Source organism: Saccopteryx leptura, chromosome 3, assembly GCF_036850995.1.
Source record: "Saccopteryx leptura isolate mSacLep1 chromosome 3, mSacLep1_pri_phased_curated, whole genome shotgun sequence".
Lineage (NCBI taxonomy): Eukaryota > Metazoa > Chordata > Mammalia > Chiroptera > Emballonuridae > Saccopteryx > Saccopteryx leptura.
The window spans coordinates 112,854,304-112,860,993 of record NC_089505.1 but is presented as its reverse complement, the minus strand read 5'-3'; the positions used below and the strand labels follow the sequence as shown (position 1 = coordinate 112,860,993).

General features: G+C 49.9%; 1 long non-coding RNA gene across 1 annotated transcript; it reads left to right on the top strand.

Annotated features, from left to right (window-relative positions):
- The first annotated feature begins 3,121 nt into the window (after window positions 1-3,121).
- LOC136397609 (uncharacterized) lies at window positions 3,122-6,395 on the top strand. Its single transcript, XR_010749887.1, has 2 exons — window positions 3,122-3,296; window positions 5,263-6,395. It is a non-coding gene; the product is annotated as an uncharacterized lncRNA (long non-coding RNA).
- Window positions 6,396-6,690: the final 295 nt, after the last annotated feature.

Here is a 6,690-nt window from a genome sequence, read left to right as displayed (position 1 = left end):
TGGGTGGAGAGTTCCTCTCCAGGCCCAGCTCTCCCTGTCCAGAAGAACACATAGGCCCAGGGTCTGGCTGTGTGAGCACTGACCCCTCCGGGCCCTGCCTCGGGAAACCCACCCTATCCTGCTTTTCCCGGCCCTGTGTCTCCTGTTCCCCCATACACACTCAGGCTCTGTCCCCAGGCCTGATTTGTGAACCTGCCCTGGGGGGCTGCCCTCTGGTCTCCATCCCAGCAACCGCCCTCTCCCTGGTTAGTTCTGCACCCTGGACGCCCAGCACTCGTGGGCCCCACTGCCCTTGCCCTCCTAGGCTGTCTGTTCCAGCTAGACCCCATCCTTCCTGGGGCGTATTCTGGACAGCTGGCTCTGGGCTCTTTTTTGAGAGATTAGAAGAGAGTTTGGGTAACAAGCAGTCAGAATGATCGGGGCTCAGTGGGGGCCTGGGATCAGGGCTCAGTGGCTGAGACCAGGTGCAGGGCCCAGGTGAGTGGGGGCCCAGGTCAGATCTCGGTCTGGGTTCAGATTGAGGATTCAGTCTAAGGCTGGAGTCAAGGAGAGGACTGGGATCGGGATCAGGACCATGCAAGGCCAAGGTCCAGGGGTCAGTCTAACCACAGAGCCCAGCACACCCATTGGGTTTATCTAACAATCCGGCCCAGGCCACAGCCCCTGCCCCGAGGCTCAGCGCCCTGGCTGTCTCTGGGAGCCTCCAGCCTGTCCCTCCCCACTGTGGCGCCTACACTCCCATATATGTGTACACCCTCCTGGCCAGGCAGCAAGGATCCCCAGGTCCATCTGTCTGCTGAGCTGTCGTGGGAACCGAGCTCGGCAAATGGGCCCGAGCCTGTCTCCCTCGGAGCCTGCCTCCAGACTGTTGGCGTTCACGGCTCTGCCTCGCAGCCTCCGAGCTGGGCTCGCACTGCCGAGTCCAAACACCGTCCACTGCTCAGTTCCAGCCAACCACCAAGCACTCCCCAGATGGGCAGAGACCGCGCTGTGCCTGCCTGCCTCCTGCTTTAGGCACTGCTCACTCCCTGCCAGGGGCCCAGGGAAGGTGCCCAGTGCCCAGGCTCACAGCCCTGGGGGCCAGGCCAGGCAGAGGAAGGGCAGGGGCAGGGCAGGAGCCTCGGCATCATCTCACCAGTGATTCCCTCCAGCCCTGACTCTGGTTCTAGTGAGACCTGGCCTCTCTCACCAGGTGCCCATCCGCCTCTGTTCTCTGACGACAGAGCTGCCGGAGGACTTGGGGGACCCAAGGTGGGGCATACACTCCCAGGGCATCTGTCTGAGAGGCTCCGGGCAGCATAAAGTTTCAAAATTAAGCAGGCCTGGATTTGAATCTCCACAGTGACCCTTTGAGTTGTTTAAACTTGGATAAATCAGCCTGTGCCTCAATTTCCTCATTTATCAATGGGCACAATAATGCCTAGATCACCAGTTGTAGTGAGGGTTTAATAAATTAAAAGCTGTGCAGCCATAAGCAAAGGAAAAGAACTGATGGCTGTATGTCGTATTTGTCTGCTCAGCACCCTGGCCCTTTCCTTTCAGTCACAGCACCTCATTCCTAGGCTGAACTGGCCTTTCTCTACCACACATGGCTCTGGTGGGGTAGCCTATCCCAGGGCCTGGCCCCCCTAGCCAGAGAGTGGGCACAAGCTGCCTCACAGATGGAAGAAGAACAGAGAGAGCAGAGAGCAAGTAAATAAACGAATGGCAATCCTACTGACATTGTTTGGAACCTCTCGAATTCCTGTGGCCAGACCCCACTCTGAACCGTCCAGTGACTGAGCCAATAAATTCCTTTTAGCTGAAGCTGTTAGACTCAGGCTTCTGTTTCTGGTGACAAAGTTTAGACACAGAGAGTAAGCACATGTCATGGTCAATAGCCTTGATGTGCAGCCAGACTATAGGAGTTCAAATCCCAGCTCTGCCACTCATTAGCTGCAGCATCTTAGGTAAGTTACCCAGCCTCATCTGTCAGTTTCCTCATCTGTGAAATGGGGGTGACACTAGTGCCCACCTTCTGGGGTTGTGGTGAGGATCCAAATAATGAATTTATATAAAACACTTAGAAGAATTCCCACCACATAATTAATACTGGATAAGTATTTGCTAGTATATTATTATTTAATTCTCTACTTCTCTTCTCCAATCTGGGAGCCATGTTGTTTCCTTCTCTCTTCTTCATTCCCACCAGTCACTTTCCCAGTGAATATTACTGCCTAAATAGCCCTCACCATCCCCACTGCCCTCTGAGTAATCCAAGCAACTCTCAGCACTTTCTAATACTGGCTTACCAGCTGGTCTCTATGCCGGACCCCTCTTCCAATTTCAATTTCCTTACAGCACCCAGAGAGAGCTTTTTAAAAGACTAACTTTGTTTCCCTCTATCTCTTGGCCCTGATATCTGCCATGTTGACATTTTCTTGGGCTCTAGGTGGTGGTAAAATGGCTGCCACAGCTCCAAACCTCATTCATATCTTCTGCCTTTTAGTCTAATTATCTCTTATCCAGAATTCCTTGTAAAGCTCCATACACAGCATCTCTATAGCTCCAATCTGACCTGTCCTGAAACCAATTGCTATAGTCAGAGGGATTTGATTTCATGAGTGGCTTCACATGGGTATGTAAGTACCACTCCTGGAACTGAAGAATAGACTCCCCCACCCCTCAGCTAAACTACATGTACTAAAAAACTGGGGAGTGGTGGATGTCCAAATACCTGTCTCTTCATGGAGAACCAAAGGCTGCTATACACAAGAAACAGATGGCGTCCACTAGAGTTGCCAGTACGGATATCATCCGTGGTGTCTATCAGTATTTCCCGGAGTGTGTTCAGTTGAATACTAGCCTCTTGCAATCCTCTGGGATAAGGGCTAGATGAGAAAAAGATATTCATGGGTAAATAAGTTTGGGGAAAATTAAATTCTAGCCCCGCTGCCCTTAGAGATGCACAGTACGTATTAGCATATTGAGGCACTGAAATCTCCTGCAGCCAAGGACCCTGTCTGGCTTTCTCTAACCCAGTCTTTCCTGAGTACAGTTGAGTGTACACCTCTTTCCCCCACATTAGGCTACAAAATCCACTCTGAAAAAAACCTCACTGCACTGAGTTCTTTTGTCTGTTTTCAAGGTTTTTCTCTCTTCTCTCACTTTTAGCTGTGATTGCAAGCTCTGTGTGCTTTTCTAGAAGCCACTTTCCATCTCTCCTTTCTCTATCTATGTCCTGGACAAAGCAATAATAGAGACCATCAATACATGAAGAGAAATTAGCTCCAAATGGGACTCCGAGGCACCCTCTCGTGAGTATTGACTCTGCGGCATTTTGTCTTTGCGGTTCTGATCATCTCAACCCCTGACCCTTGGTTTTGTTCGGGAAAGGTGGACCTGTTGGAGAGTTAAGTTCTAGATATGAGACCGCTGTTCTGCACTGGTCCCTCTTTGTAATACAGTCCTCCAAGCCAGGAGACAGGAAAGTGTTGTAGGGTAAGGAGGCAGCAGGACTCACCTGAATACTTCAAGGTAGTTCCTGTCATGTAACACCGCCAGGCAGCAGCCGGAACAGCCCCGGGACACCCAGACAGGCTCCACTCTAAATGCCGAAGGTGCCTTTTAACCAGACAGCCCGACTCAGTCAGGCTCAGGAGAGAGTTATTTGGAAAAGGGACAGAGGAACCATGTGAGGAACGATTATAAAGCAGAGTCCAAAAGTGATTCTGTAGGCGTATGTGTGCGCGTATGTGTATGCATGTGTGTGTGTGTGGAAGTATGCCTACCAGTATATGCACATATGAAAGGGTGCCTTTGGAGAAATATATGGACACGTGCAGGGAGGGCCACGTGTATGTGTAAGAGAAAGGCAGAAAGGGAATTGACCAGAGAAAGGTGACTCCGATAAACACAGGCATGAGCTAGAGCGACAATGTTTCCTGACTCCTTCATCAGGAGCCGTGGACTGCCCTGTGGTCTGGTGTGTGGGTTTCTCTCCAATCTGTCTCGTCAACCTACGCATGATCTGATACGTACCCTGACCCATGAACCGGCCTGTGGTCTGACTTGCGGTCTGCCAATGCGGTCTGTTGCAGGTCCACAAGACAGAACGTCCGGAATCGGGCCAGCCACAGGCCACACGGCTTGCCTGGGCTGGGAGGCACAGTCCTTCGCAGTCTGTCCAGGCCCCCTTTCACGAGAGAGGCGTTGGCGGCCCCCGTGAGTTATGACTTTTATTATGCAGAAAACAGGCACATTAACTTCAGGTCCTTTGAAAAATGTGGTCCTGTAATCAGAGGCTGTGTCTGTCCTGATGCACGGTGGCACCGGGCCAGAGAAGTGCAGAGATGAAATAAACATTTAGAAAGACAACTGCATTTGCAGATCTAAGAATTGAGTTATATTCATTTCTGACAGCTTCCTGAATCACAGCCCACGTCTCCGCCTGGCAAAACTGGGACCTGGCCCTTTAACTAGACTCCATTTCACATAATTAAAGACTCACAAAATTAAATGGCCTGCATGGAAAGTGGCTTTCAGTGGACTAAATGCCGGGAGCAATCTCCTCGCCAGAGTAGAGAAGTGACACTAGCTTGCAGATCAATATCATCTCTGTTATTAATATCAAAAGCACATTACTTTGTTTTTGCCTGGCTCCCCTCCAAGCCTCCGGCCCCGCCGCGGAGCAGCCATTTGCTCAGGCCATAATTTACTTTGGTGAGTTTTTAAGGTATTGTTTTGTCAGGACCAATCACCGTGACGTTATAAATGGCTGGGAGGACTTGCACTCCCCCTCGGTGGCATATGCAGCGAAATTAATTTTTAAAAGTTTCACGTCAATTACTCCTGTCCTTGAGTTATGCAAGGGGACAAAGGAGCAGAAACGTAAGGACGTGAGTGATCTCAAACAGATGAGGTAACGACACACAGAAGCCGGGGCTGCAGACCAGAGCAGACATTACACTATCTTTAATTGATGCATTGAATTAAACAATCCTAAAGCCAAATAAATATTGACCACTTAGCAAAAGAACCATTGATTTTTATGATGGACAACAATGCCACCCTCCACTTGGCCGGTTGGGGGTTTCAGGCTGGGGTCCCGTCGGTTCCAGAGCGGCTTCTTGGCCAGACTACACCGAGAGATGCCATAGCTCTTCGGGGGGACGTGGCCAAGTGGGTGTAAATGTTTTCACTGTTTCTTGTTCTGTCTGCCTTGTGTTGTTTTTTTTTTCATTCTGGTCTAACCATGTCTTCCTCCTTTGGCTTGTTCTTCAGGAGAAGCCTGGCGGGGCCCTCCCTCCCTCTGCTTCAGTGTTGGCACGCAGGACAGAGATACCAGGCCTCCTTCCCCCAAGAACTCCACGTGTCCTGTACTCCTCCTTCCTGTACGGTCTCCCCCAGCTGACTGACCCAGGACCTAAAGATGTAGCTCACCTACAGAAGAAGTTTAGGACCGTGAAAACGCTCTGTAGGATACTATCATGATGGATACATGCCATGATAAATTTGTCCAAATTTATAGAATGTGCAACATCAAGAGTGACCCGAATGTAAGCTATGGACTTTGGGTGACAATGATGTGTCAATGCAGGATCATCAGTTGTAGCAAATGTAGCTCTTTTGTGGGGGGATGTTGATAATGGGGAAGGCTATGCCATGTCGGGGAAGGATTGCCTGGGAAATCTCTGTACCTTCCTCTTAATTTTCCTGTGAGCCTAAAACTACTCTACAAAACATCAAGTTTAAAAAAAGAAAAAGTGGCTCACCTCCAGCCCTGAGCACAGAAAGTATCTCTCACATCCCACTCTGCCTGAAAATCCAGGCGGGGAGAAAGACACAGGAAGGCAGACCCAAGATCTGTGTCCAGAGAAAGAAAGGCATCTCCAACTTACGAAGCCCCCAGGACGCGTCTGGCATTGTACCCAACACTATGCAGACCTAACCTTCATCAGTTCTCTCAGACACCCGAAAGGTGGGCATCTCAGCGTCAGACATGAAAACTGACATAGACTTTAGGAGTTGGTGTCTAAAACCCGTGGACCTTAGAATGAGACTCCTTTAACCTTACCATCCTCAGCTGCCTGTGGGTCTCAACCCAAAATTTCCACCCTTCTCCCGCTAGAATCAGGCTCCACGAAGACAGGGACATATCTGTCTTTTTCTGATATGTCCCCAGTGCCTGGCACATTACTTGGTCATAGTAAGTGCAGGAGACCCTTTGTGGAATGAATGAATATTACAAGTGAGGCAGGAGAGATGATGCTAGGAACAAGCCAGGTGGCAGCTGTGCTCAAGCCAGACTATCTGCGCTGGAGCTAAGAACTACAGAATCTGGTCTGGCCTTGAAATCCCCCATCACATTGCGCTCTGAAATGTCTAAGTAAAGCAATCATGGGATTTAAGCAGAATTGGAATAGGTTTCTTTTCTTGTTTCTCTGCTCAGATGTCAGAAACCAAGAGAGGATGAAGGCAGTCAGCAGTCAAACAGGGCCACTGGGCTTTGGAGAGTCACCTGACATGAACTATGACCCTTCATTCCACAGATGAGAAAAGTGAAGCTCAAAGAAGCTACATTCGTTGTCCTTCCATCTTCACCTAGTAGTTCAGGGACAACTGCACATTTCAAGTGTCCAGTGGTTACCCCGTATCTCAAAGCTGGGCTTTGCAGAGATCGAGTTTGCAGACCTTGGGACACAGTTTTTA